This window comes from Microtus pennsylvanicus, chromosome 7 (assembly GCF_037038515.1).
Source record: "Microtus pennsylvanicus isolate mMicPen1 chromosome 7, mMicPen1.hap1, whole genome shotgun sequence".
In the NCBI taxonomy this organism is placed as follows: domain Eukaryota; kingdom Metazoa; phylum Chordata; class Mammalia; order Rodentia; family Cricetidae; genus Microtus; species Microtus pennsylvanicus.
In genome coordinates, this window is record NC_134585.1 from 55778066 (window position 1) to 55791766 (window position 13701).

Below are 13701 nucleotides of genomic sequence, written 5' to 3' on the forward strand. Positions count from 1 at the left end.
CATGGTGGCCCTGGGTATAAGGAAGGCAGCTGTACTGTGTTCCTGCCCCAGGGCCATTATCTGGGCTTTGGTCCTCTCTGGCCTCTGAGTCCATTGGCATCAGCTCTCCAGATCACTGAGTTATGAGTTATCTTAGACCAAGCATGCTTCCACAGTTTCTCTGGTCCTTCAGAAAGATGTATCCAGGGTTTAGCAGAGTCGCTGCCCAAGCTGTAGCCTACAACAAACAGGGAGAGATGAAGAAAGGCCATGCCCTGCTCTCAGTGACCCAATGTCCTGGGTGACCTTTGACCCTCTCTGGCCTCTGTATTGTTCCTTCATTTCAGAAGTGACATGTGGCACCACCCATGCCTGGCCACCCTCCTCCTCCCCGGATGTCACTGGTCATCTTGACTGGACACAGGCAGAGGTTTATTCCCCAGCCAAAGTCTCAGAGTCACAGTCCTCAGAGTAGGGACTCAGATCTTGGCCCTGGTTTCCAGGGGTGACTGTACTTACTTCCCATGTGCCTCTTCTTCCAAAAGCCATAGACCATAACCAACACCACAGGCGTCAGAAGGAATGTCAGCACTACCATCGTCACAGTGAGGTAAGTCTCCTGGGACCTGAGGAGGCAGGACAGGAGAGTCAGGACCGGGTCCCCACCTTGGCCACAGCTTCCTTTGGCAGACAGAAGCACAGAGGTTACCCGGCGGGTAACCTCACAGCGCTCCCTCCAGGTAGATGCTCCCTCTTGGGGATGAGCTGTGGGAAGAGAAAAGGAGACAGTGGAGTCATGGACGAGTCAGCAGGCAGAAGGCAGCATCTCCACTGTCACCTCTCCTCCAGCAGGTCCTCCACCCCCATCAGTGAAGACAAGGGTAGTTCACAATGGCCCTACGGGGCTCACGACATCAAGATTGCTGCCTCCACAGTGACTGAGGACCCCTCCTGCCCCACCCCGAGCTGTTGCAGAAGCTCCCTCTCCACAGTGACTGAGGACCCCTCCTGCCCCACCCCGAGCTGTTGCAGAAGCTCCCTCTCCACAGTGACTGAGGACCCCTCCTGCCCCACCCCGAGCTGTTGCAGAAGCTCCCTCTCCACAGTGACTGAGGACCCCTCCTGCCCCACCCCGAGCTGTTGCAGAAGCTCCCTCTCCACAGTGACTGAGGACCCCTCCTGCCCCCACCCCGAGCTGTTGCAGAAGCTCCCTCTCCACAGTGACTGAGGACCCCTCCTGCCCCACCCCGAGCTGTTGCAGAAGCTCCCTCTCCACAGTGACTGAGGACCCCTCCTGCCCCCACCCCGAGCTGTTGCAGAAGCTCCCTCTCCACAGTGACTGAGGACCCCTCCTGCCCCATCCCGAGCTGCTGCAGAAGCTCCCTCTCCACAGTGACTGAGGACCCCTCCTGCCCCCACCCCGAGCTGTGGCAGAAGCTCCCTCTCCACGTGACTGAGGACCCCTCCTGCCCCACCCCGAGCTGTTGCAGAAGCTCCCTCTCCACGTGACACCAGGGCCTGCACCGCCCATTGTGCTGGCGCCCTAATGCTGCCCCCACCAGTGGGGAACAGAAGGCGGCACAGCGCCGTCCTAGCTCCCTTGGCCTTGAGTGGGCACCTGACACTGGATGCCCAGTGGGAGGACGCTCCTCTGTGCACAGCAGAGGCCGCCTCAGCACGGTTTGCCAGCTGACTTCCATTCTCTGGGACACCTCACCCTCTTCCCAGTGCCAGGGTAAAATGCTGCTACTTGTCTCAAGGTCTGGGGGAACCCAAGTAAAACAACCACACTTCCCTTTCCCAGTCCCTCGCCTGGCCCTGCGCTCTCCTCTCCATCCTTAGTCTTGACCTTCATCCCATTGCCTTCCTTTAAGGCCCTTTCTATTTCCCATAATCCACTGCTGAATAGCATTGACCTCACTGAATTCATGGGGAGCAATAGGGAGTAAGAGTGGACGCAAGAGCGGCCTCTTAAGATCTGTTGGACTCTGAGAGCTGGGGCCACGCCTGAGAGAATATCACATGACCTCTTGGGGGTTGACGGGTGGTACATCCCCGTGGTGGACAAACTGCTGCTCAGGTGTCTTGACTCGGTGGAGGTGGTCACTGGATCAGCAGAGAAGCTGCTAGGAGACAATGTCACTGTCTGGTTCTTTGTGCTCCTCCCGTGCTCTGTGATGGTGCCACTGGAATTGGTGAAACTGTGGCTTGTCACAGGGTTTGGCTCGGTGGTCCCTGAGGCCAAGGTGAGGAGTCATGTTTCTTTCGGTTGCAAGGGCTGAGGGAGCAGAAATATTAGATTAAGCCAGAGACTTGAGTTCCACAGACAGACCTCACAGCCCCTCAGCTGCACAGATACTGAGGAGAATCTGCCTTCCATGACTTTGGTCTTGGCTTCTGAGTGTCAGCTGTGTGTTCTTTCAGAGGGAGACAGGAAAGAGGAAGTAGACACGTGAGGAAGGGAGACACTGAACACTCTCTTCAGCCTCCCCTGTCAGGGCTGGTCCCCAGCACAGTGTCATCTGACTTCCTAGCTCCCGGGTCAATCAAGAGCACCAAAGAACTTTCCTTTAAAATGACATTTACTTGGCATGTAAGTGTGTATATTTGCATGTGGACATGTGGAACAGAACACATGTGGAGGTTTGGGGACGACTTGCAGAAGTCAGTTCTGTCATTCCATCTTCTGGGTCCTGGGGTTTGAACCAGGTCACCAGGCTTGATTGTAAGTGCTGTTGCCCAGTGACCCATCTCACTGCCCCTTTGGAGTTTAAGAGATATTTCTATAATATGGTGTTGTATAAAGGCAGCTGCTTCATAATTGTGAGATGGGGCTAGAACTGGGGACAGAGAGGAGTCAAGGGTTTCAAATTCAAAAGAAAACTGCAAACAGTTGTGGTCAGTCACCCTCCTTGGGGTACACATCGACACCCAGGAGCAGGTCCTGCCCCTCTGACATCATCCTAACTCATTTCACCAATAGCAGCATGGGGTCTGGACAGCATGTGGGAACTGCAGTCAGGAGTTCTCAGTCCTGTGGGGACTCACAGGTCTGTCTCAGCAGGAGCAAGACAGAGAAAGACTTACAACCCCCCTACAAGGCATAAAGAAGACATTCCTGAGTCCAGTGGTTGAGAGGCAGGGAGGCCTGAGCCATTGTTCTGAACAATGGAGCCTGATTAACAGTGTGGGGAGGGAAAAGATGAAGGAGCCTGGCAGGAGAGCGGCTGGGTCCCCACTCAGTTGTCCTGGGCTACAAGGCCTGGTTTCTGGGGTGGTGCACACCCTGCTCTTAGAGCTGTAATTGGGCTGAGGTTTAAGTACATTTTTACATTTTCATTTATTTATTGAAGGTGACGCACATTCCTGATATGAATATGAAGATCAAAGGTCCTGTAGCAGTCAGTTCTCTCCTCTACTTCATGGGCCCAGGGATTCCAGATCGTCAGGTTTGGCATCAAGTGTCACGTGGCCATGGGCAGGAGATTGTTTTTTCTCTCAATTGACAACATGGGCAAATTAGAAACCTTCCCAAGATCAATTACCCTTGTGAAGCAGAAAATGAAGACCTTGAGGGGCAGCTCAATCAGTGGTGCTGGCCGTGTGAACATGAGGACCTGAGTTCAGCCCCAGGAACCCAAGCATGGTGCACAGGCTTACAGTCCCATGCTCGGGGCGCAGACAGGGGAATTCCTGGGGTCACTGGCCAGAGACAGCCTAACCGACTTGGCATGTTCTAGGCTCATCACAACCCCTGGCTCAAACAAAGTAAAAGAGCAATGGCACCTGGGAATGACAGCTGAAGTTGTTCTCTGGCCCCACAGGCAGAGCACACACGTGCGCACACGCACACACAACACACATACGCATGCACACACACACACACACACACACACACACAAACACACACACACGCTGATAAAAGAAGTGACTACAGAAAAATAAGCCCGTTTCCTGATGGCATTCAGACAAGTGAAGACCCCAGAGTCAGTTTCTCCTGCTTCTTGGTTGGCATGGAGCTAGAACATTGGGTGAGATTCAGCACCACATCTGGGAGGGAAAGTTATTCCTGATTAAGACCAGGGAGGATGGGGATGCATTCAGGTCGGGGGTGCAGGGCATGGCAGGTGGAGGGCGAACTCATAACAACGGGTGGCTTTCCCCAGACACTTCCTGGGTCCCCACCATTTCCTGTCCTATAAGTGTGGGGACCCCATCTTGTTCAGACTCTTCTCTCATCTTTCTGTACAAGGAGAGAGACTTTCCTATCCCCTTTGTTGTGATGAGCAGCTGTACTGAAATATGCTGGAGAGACCCCTTATCCTACAGTCTCTACCACAGCCCTAAGCTGTGACCTTTAAATGCCCTTGACTCTCTTCACAGAGACACTTCCAAGTGCACACCCTAGTTCTGTCCCGTCATTAACTCTTCAACTGCCTGCTTTCTCTCTCTACCTGAAAACAGAACATGCCTTCACTGTCAGGGCTCCCCACAGGGGAGGACTGAGGCTGCTTTTGTTCATCGTTATGTTCTCAAGGCCTGGAACAGTGCCAGGCACACCCCGACAATGAGTATATGACTTTATATTCTCAAGGACTGGAACAGTGCCGGGAACACCCCGACAGTAAGTATATGATGTTTGGACAACTGAAAACACAGCGTGGTCCCAAGATTCATTTCTTCTCCAGGGCAAGGCCAGAGCCACACAGAGTTTGATAAAGCTCATTTTCTTTGTCATTAAAATGGTAACAGGAAGATGTCCATAGTGAAGAACCACTCATTCTTATACTATCCCACCCATCCCAGCGCTGGCTGGGTCTGCTCACCTGGATACACTTTCAGCCAGAAACCCACCAACGGGTAGACATTCCCAGCCATGTTCCACATGCACCAATATCCACCAGAATCCTGGACTCTGAGGGCCTTCATGGTGATGTGGACCTTGGCTTTGGCATCATCCTGCATCAAGTAGCTGGGCCACTTCACCCAGCTCCAGATGAAGCTAGCTCGCACTTCTTCTTCCTGACCTTCACTAAGCCTTGCTCTCAGCACAGTCAGAGACTACCCTTCACGCCGCCACACTTTCTTGTACACATTCTTGTTGGAGAGACCTGGGGAGACAGGACTTCCTTAGCACAGTCTGGAGAGGAAGAGAAGACATCTTGAAACTGGCAGCTGTGTGAGAAAGGGGAGGAGGGTGCAGCAGCCCTGGCTTTGTGAAGCTCAGGGTGATGGGGGAGCACAGCCCTTCCCTCAGGGAGTTGATGGGAGAAGCACAGGGCCCCCTAGCAGCTCGCTCTCAGTCTGATGGAGGAGACCCCAGTCCAATGAGGAAGCAAGCTAGCAGGAACTCTCTACCAGATATCGTCCTTTTTCTCTGCATATTTTCTGGTCTTCAGGGATGTCCAGTCAGTTATGGGAGTGATCATTACAGCCTTCAGCAGGTGGATGTTCCCTGCATGGCAGCCACACACGAGCAGCGGTGGCACTGGTCAGGGTGGGCATTTCTTTGTTACTTCATCCCTTACTCTGTCACTCCTGGTCAAAAGTCTCATTAGTTATCATGAGTCTGAACCTTAGTCAGTTGAAGTGATGATTAACAATGTCAAACTGACAGGACTTTGATCCATTAAGGAGATAAACCTCTGGCCACATCTGTGAGCGAGCCTCTAGATTAGGGTGATGTCAGTGGGAATTCCTCTAGAAGTAGGAAGCACCAGCAGGTGAAGTGCATTCCAGACTGAATAAAAGCTACTATGGACACAGTTGAGCAAGTCTTCTTGTGGTATGATTGAGCATTATTTTGGGAATATACCCAATGGTAGTATTGCTGGGTCTTGAGGTAAGTTGATTCCAAATTTTCTGATAAACCACTATACTGATTTCCAGAGTGGCTGTACAAGTTTGCACTTCTACCAGTGATGGAAGAGTGTTCCCCTTACGCCACATCCTCTCCAGCATAAGCTGTCTGTCCTCAGTGTTTTTGATCTTATCCATTCTGATTGGTGTAAGATGGTATCTAGGTGTCATTTTGATTTTCATTTCCCTGATGGCTAAGGATGTTAAGCAATTTATTAAATGTGTTTGGTCATTTGAAATTCTTCTGTTGAGAATTCTGTTTAAATCTGTACCCTATTTGTTTTTTTTTAAATTGGATATTTGGTAGTTTGATGTCTAGTTTTTTTTGAGGTCTTTATATATTTTTGAGATCAGTCTTCTGTCAGATATGGGGTTGGCGAAGATTTTTCCCCATTCTGTAGACTACTGTTTTGTCTTATTGACCATGTCCTTTGCTTTACAGAAGCTTCTTAGTTTCAAGAGGTCCCATTTATTAATTTTTGCTCTCAGGGTCTGTGCTCCTTGTGTTATATTTAGGGAGTAGTTTCCTGTGCCAATATGTTCAAGGCTGTTTCCCACTTTCTTTTCTATCAGGTTCAATGTAACTGATTTGTGTTGAGGTCTTTGATGTATTTGGGCTTGAGTTTTTGCATGGCAATAGATATGGATCTATGTGCATTCTCTACACGCCAAGGTTCAGTTATGCCAGGGGCATTTGTTGAAGACGCTTTCTTTTTTTCCATTATAGAATTTTGAGTTCTTTGTCATAAATCAGGTGTTCATAAATGTGTGTATTAATATCAGTGTCCTCAATTCTATTCCCTTGATCAGTGTGTTTGTTTTTATGCCAATTTCAAGTTGTTTTTATTATATATCTCTATACTAAAGCTTGAAATCAGGGATGGTGGTGCCTCCGGATGTCCCTTTGTTGTGCAGGATTGTTTTGGCCATCCTGGGTTTTTTTTTGTTTTTCCACATGAAATTGAGTGTTGTTTTTTTGAGTTCTTTTTGAGTTCAACAAAGAATTGTGTTGAGCTATTGATGGTGCTTGTATTGAATTTGTAGATTGCTTTTGATAAATTGACACTTTTACTATGTTGATCCTACCCATTCAAAGCATGGGCAATCTTTCCATTTTCTGGTATCTTCCTTCAAGGACTTAAAGTTCTTGTCAAAAATTCTTTCACTTGTTTGGTTATAGTTTATGTTATCTACAGCTATTGTAAAGGTTGATGTTTTTCTGATTTCTTTCTCAGTTTATGTATCATTTGTTATATAGGAGAGCTACTGATTCTTTTTAGTTAATCTTGTATCCTGTCCTATTACTGAAGTTGTTTGTCAGCTGTAGAAGTTCCCTGATAGAATTTTTGTCATCACTTACGTACACTATCATATTATGTGCTAATAGTAAAAGCCTGACTTTTTCTTTTTCAATTTCTGTCTCCTTAATCTCCTTTGCTGTCTTATTGCTCTAGTTAGAAAAGAAAATTAAAAGAAAAAAAGAGAAAGAAGAATCTGAAGGACCCTGGGTTTCCAGTTGTGGGAGGACCAGCTCTGGGCTCTCCCAACATAATTTTAGCTAAGGGAAACAATCCACAGATGAATGTCAGCGAAGGGCTCAACTGTCCCCATGTTTCTAGGAACACCAGATGATTTCTGGGAGCTTAATGGTCAATTCCTCAGGTTCAGAGAAATGTTTAATCTGACCAGAACGGGGAACCTCACTAATTGAAGCTGGTGGTGTGTGTAGAAATCGCACTGTTAGATAAGGCATTCAGGCAGATGGAACGGGTGGTTGTTGTGCAAAAATACCCAGTTCTGGATCCAAACCCAGGAGAGGGATCAGGGTGGGAGAGCCTCCTGAGCCTCAAGGCACCAGTGTAATGGTAAAAGTAAAAATGCTGCCGTTCACTGAGTGCCAGTTGTGAGCAAATGGGGCAGTCTGCACAGGCAGCGGAAGGCTGGTCCCATGAGGGGTTGTAGTGGGAGCCACAGTGGCCTCGGCAGAGCCCCTTGGCAAGTGGAAGACAGATACGCCATGCAGAGAGATTTGAGTATAGGGTTTATTTTGTGGGTTATGGAAAGGAAGGGGAAGGAAGAGAGAGAGAGAGAGAGAGAGAGAGAGAGAGAGAGAGAGAGAGAAGGAGGGAGGGAGAGAGAGAGAGGAGTGGGGGAGGAGAGAAAGGAAGCAGCCACCTCTTCAGAAGAGGGACAGGGAGAGAGAGCCAGCAGGCTGGAGGAAACAGAAGATCTGCTTGCCCTGATAGAGGTGTGTGTGTGGGGGGGTGGTGGTGGTGGTGGTGGATTTGTCTCTTAAAGGGACAGGATACCCAGGTGACAGGACAGACCATAACATTTCCATGTCTTTCTTATAACAAAAAGGCAAAAAGGCAGGAGGTTAGTCACTACAGGTTAAAGGAATTGGGACAACCGATTCTCAAGACCACTTCCTGCTTATTTGTGGGCATTGTCTTGGAGGGGGGACCTAAGAAAGCTGGGTGTTAGTCATATCCTGGGATAGCTGGTCTCTTTACTCCTGTCAAGTGCCTCTTAGACTGGAAAGGTATTGGTTGAACAGAGGACAAAGTTAAGTTTAGGAAGAAAAAAACTTTAGGACCAGGGAATTGAGAAGGATGTGTCTGACCTGTTTAAGGTAGATCCTTTAATTTGGCTTTTTAGAACTCATAACAATTTTTTTGGGGTTTGTGAAAACTTAAGTTTTAAACAAACATATTTATACCAGAATGACTGTGACAAATATTTTTCTATAATGAAAAGTATCCTCAAGACTACAAAAGGTAGCATGAGAGAGAATTTTGTCCTCCCATCTTTATAACTTGCAGGAACACACCTTAATAACTTTAATTGTATTTTACTGAAATTTGTTTGATGAGGCTGTCCTTCTAAACTGACAAAACCTGTCAGCTGTCAAACTGCATCAGAGATCTTTGAGAAGAATAAAATTTTACTTGAGTTATTGATTAAAAAATGACAGAGAATTTACTTAGTTGGCTACCTAGACTTACTCCTCGGGGTCCTCCATGGTCCCTGAGGGTCATATTTGACTTTTGCTGTTAGCGTAGTGTCTGCCAGGCTATAGAAGATTCTGTGGGCTAAGAAATTTGTAGGAAGAGAAGCCTAACTTTACCTGAGCAGCTAGGGTGTCGATTCCGGTGGTTCTGTCCATTGTCTGGAGATCCTCAGTTTAGATGAAAGGCAGTTTTTCCCAGTGATCAGTGCTTGAGAGTTGATGAAGTGAATTGCAGATGGGCATTGTTCTATGTCCATTTGTCTTCTGTCTTCTTGGGAGGAAGTAGAGCGCTACTGCTAGGACCCAACCTGTCTCTGTCATGAAAAGTCTTTAATAATTAAACATTTAAATGTCATATTCCTCAGATCTCTAAGCAGTTGAAGATTCTTTACTGGGTATAGATGAGTTATAACTACAGTATAGAATTTGCCTGGAGAGCTGGGTCCAAGCTTACTGTACTGACTCTCTGCTTGATAGGTAAGATTTATACTTGTAAAAGACAAAGGAAAAAACTGCTTACAATAGAAACTTAATGGTAGAACTGATAATAGTAGAGAACAACTTAATATATTTTAAAGCAGGGTTGTATTAACTATGCCATACTTTTGTATTAGATATAAGAATACATACCAATTGAAAACATGAGACTTATTGCTTTCTTAGTCTGGAATGAGATATAATTATCTGGACAGACAATTATAACATTTAACGGTAAACATACATGCATTTAAGTCACATGTATGAACACACACACACACACACACACACACACACACACCAGGAATTGGGTGAAGTGGATACCTCTGGCTGACCCTACTAAAACAGTGCCAGTGTGTAAAATATATATGTTATAAAGTTAGTAAGAGGAATTTAGAGACAAAACCATAAGCATACTGTGGGACTAGTCAGGGAATAACTCAGTAAAGGTGGTGGGATTTGGTCACCTGACCTGGTCCTCAGTTAAGGTGGCAATGGTCATGTGTTGAATGGAGAAGCCATGTTTTTTTGGGCCGTGGGAGCTTTAAGTATAACAAGAGGGACATAGAGCCTGTGTAGAACATTCATTTAAATACATCCGTGTGGTCACATCATTTACATATTTTTTACACATGAAGTACAGAGGAAAATTACTCAGCATGGTAAGCTGCCCTGTTGCCAAGCTGCTGAGCCAAAAGCCGTGGCAGGTGGGGAGAGGGTTGCCCAGCGAAAGGAAAAGCAGAGCCACTGGGACAACGGCAGAGTGTTTACAGGCCGGTGGCTGATAGTTTTAGAGGGTTTGTTTCCATAGCTGAAACAGTGGAGACCTCAAGGCCCGGCAGGGGAATATCTTCCCTTTGCGGGCGGAGTTGATAATTGAGGCCATTCCAGGCAGTCTCTCAAGGTGGGGACAATTTACAAGCAGTCCGAAAAGAAAAACAAACAAACAAACAATAATTCCACAAAAAAATCCAAGGGACCCTGGTTTCCAAAACGAATGCCAGATGCACCGTACAGTGCTAGGGAATCCTAATGGCTCAAAGGGAGGGAGGATCACCCCGGTGGTCTGGACATGTTTCTAGGAATGGGAAGCAACCAGAGGTGAATGTGAGGAAAGCTGACTTAAATAAGGGAACCTTAAAATTTGTAGAAATGGAAAATTGTCCAGCGATCTAAGCCCAGCTCGTGTCCTCAGCCTCCTAGTATGAGGAAACATGGAGAAAGCTTGGCCAAGGCCGGCACCAATGTTACAGTTTTGAAAGTGGTGACTCGGTTCCCCGAGTGCCAGCAGTGGCCCATGAGAGTCAGCAGGTCCCAGGCCAGGGAAGGCTGGTCCCACGAGGGGCTGTAGCAGGTGACCTGAGGCCATGGTGGAGCCTCAATGCCCTCAAAAGAGCCCCTAGGCAGGTGGGAGACAGATATGCCATGCAGAGAGAATTTGAGTATAGAGTTTATTGAGTGGGTTATGGAAGGGAAGGAAAAGAGGAAAGGAGAGAGAGAGAAAGGGGGAGAGAAACAGAGGTGGGGCGAAGAAGAGAGCAGAAGCAGTCACCTCTTCAGAAGAGGGCAGGGGAGAGGGAACAAGCAGGGTGGGGGAAGCAGAAGATCTGCTTGCCCTGGTAGAAGGGGGGAGTGGGCAAAGATTGTCTCTTAAAGGGACAGGTTACCAGGTGACAGAACAGATTATTCAGTAGGTACAGTTGTGATTCATTAAACTTAGCCAGTAGGCATTGAAATGAATTTCCTACACTTCTTACAGCACAAGGAATTATTTTACTCTAGGTGTGGTGGCACACACTTTTAATGACACACTTGAGAGGCAGAGGCAGGCAGATCTCTGTGAGATCAAGACCAACATGGTCTACAAAGGGAGTTCCAGGACTAACAGAGCATCTGTGAGTGAGATCCTATCTCAAAACAAAACAAAATAAAATCTACCCCTTCCCCCAGGCCAACGAGATGTGTTAGCTGGTATATGCTGCAGTGTTGTTGATGACCTGAGTTCAGTCACTCGTTCTGCACAGTGGCAGGGGAGATCTGACTCTTACAAGTTGTTCCCTGACCTCCACATATGTGCCATTGATGTGGGAGTGATTTCTTTCTAATCTGTTGTTTTCATTGGTTAAATAAAGAGACTGCCTTGGCCCTTTAATAGGACATAAAATTAGGTAGGCAGAGTAAACAGAACAGAATGCTGGGAGAAAGAAGCTGAGTCAAGGAGTCACCATGATTCTCCCACTCCAGACAGATGCAGGTTAAGATCTTTCCTGGTAAGACAGCTCGTGGAGCTACACAGATTATTAGAAATGGGTTAGATCGATATGTAAGAGCTAGCCAATAAGAAACTGGAACTAATGGGCCAGGCAGTGTTTAAAAGAATACAGTGTCCTTGTAATTATTTCGGGTAAAGCTAGCCAGGTGGCAGGAAGCACCCCGCTGCTCCTATTACAACATGCCGTGACATGTTTCTAAACATGTGCACATGCAACAAGTTAATGTAATAAAATATTACCTTCCCTTTGATTTTTTCCTGACTTTGGGGGTTCTAGCTCGTTGACCATCTTCTGCACCAGGAGTAGTAGACAGACCCCACCCTCATACCAATAAGCCCACACTGCCACAGGATGTCCTAGAAGAGAGATTCTTGGCAACCCATGAGCACACATTATGCAGGATCTGCTCTCTGTTTGATGCACTGAAGAGGACCAGGCTGCATGTGGCTCAGACTGCTCAGCATGGTCAGCTGTCTGTCTGTCTGTCTGAGCATCTACGAGCAGCCACTGGCTGCAGGCTTGTACATCATGGACTGCTCAGGTGGCTGAGTGTGTGTAACTCTGTGAGTTGGGTTCCCAGCAGCCTTCCCAGGGGGCTGAGACTAGAAAACAGCCAAAAGGAAGCAAAGAACCTTCCCTGGAGGGTATGGAAAGGGGCCACCCAGAGACACCACCATGCTGAATTTGGAGGTCAGTTTGGTAGAGCTGCCAGAACCATGGTGTATGGTGAATAAATAGAAGGAAAAAAGAGAAAAAGAATGAATGAAAAAAGAGGAGAGGACAAATCAAGGGTTCACTCACCCAGCCACACAGCAAAAAAGAATAAGAGAGAAAGAAAAGATATACAGACATAGAAATGGTAAAAGCCAAGAGGCAAAATATATATGGTATGATTTAAGAAAACCTGGCTAGAAGCATGGCAAGCTAAGTTCTGGCATTCAGAAGTAAGAATAAACTACCTTGTGATTATTTGAGAGCTTGATAGCAGGTCTGCAAAGAGCAAAATTGTAAAAAAAAAAAAAAACCCAAAGAAAAACAAAACCCCAAAAAAACCACACTTCCTTTTCCTATTTGCCTGGAAGTTCTGTTTATACCTCCTGGCTACCTATTGGCTATTGACCTTTTTATTACATGAATCATAGAAAAGCATTACACGGTCACAGAATGTACAAATAACCCACATCACTCCCTGGCACCATCTTCAGGGGCACCAAACATGCACATCGTGTATATAAATGCACCTTATGCTTAATATAGTAAATAAATCTACAAAAAATTTAAAAGAGAGGGTGAGAGCAAAAAAACCAAAAATTTGGTCCCTGTGTATGTTAGTTTTTATCAACTTGACATAAACCTGGGCATATCTGGGAGTAGGGAATCTCATCCGAGGAGTCCTTCAGTAGGGGAACTCTCTAGACCTCATTCCCACCAGAAGGTGGTGCCCTGCTATTACTGTGGCCTCCCTCTGGTCACACACACACTGGTTGTCATGGGTGGCACAGAAGATTCCATGAAAAAATGCACATAGTATGTGGATGCATGTACTGATCCCATCCATGGATGCCATCTCTGGCCCCAAGAGTTTCCCAGACAACAGCATCCAGCTTAACTTGATTTCTCTTTCCCTGTTGCATAATCCTCAAGAAGGGACATTATCTTCTTGGTCCATGGTTGGGAGTGTTCAGAGGAACAGAGAGGAAGACAAATCTAAATGTGGATTCCCAGAGAGGAACGTCCTAGATGCTGGGAAAGCAGGCTGTTTCATAGGCAAGGGCCTGCCCATGTGGCTTGATTTGTGCTGCCTAAGGCAAGGACAAGGGGCAGGAATAGCAGTGGTTGCCCCTAAATCTCATGACTCCCAGGAAAGGTGACAGGGAGGAGCACAGAGTGTTTTTTTTTTATGGCCAACTCATCTATTCAGGCAGAATGGCCAGAGGTTCTAGGGATTGGTTCCTGTCTTCTGAGGGTACAGAGTGCATACCCAAGATGATTGTGGACTGTGGAGAAATGGCAGGGAAAGCAGGGGACATTCTGAGACTTAGATGTCACCCATGATTACAGGCTCAATTCATGTCAGTTCCTCCTTAGCACAAGGCCACCCCC

The 13701-nt window shown here is 47.1% G+C and overlaps 1 pseudogene; it reads right to left on the reverse strand.

The window, feature by feature from the left end:
* Positions 1–56: 56 nt before the first annotated feature.
* LOC142854004 (trem-like transcript 2 protein) lies at positions 57–10694 on the reverse strand (annotated as a pseudogene).
* Positions 10695–13701: the final 3007 nt, after the last annotated feature.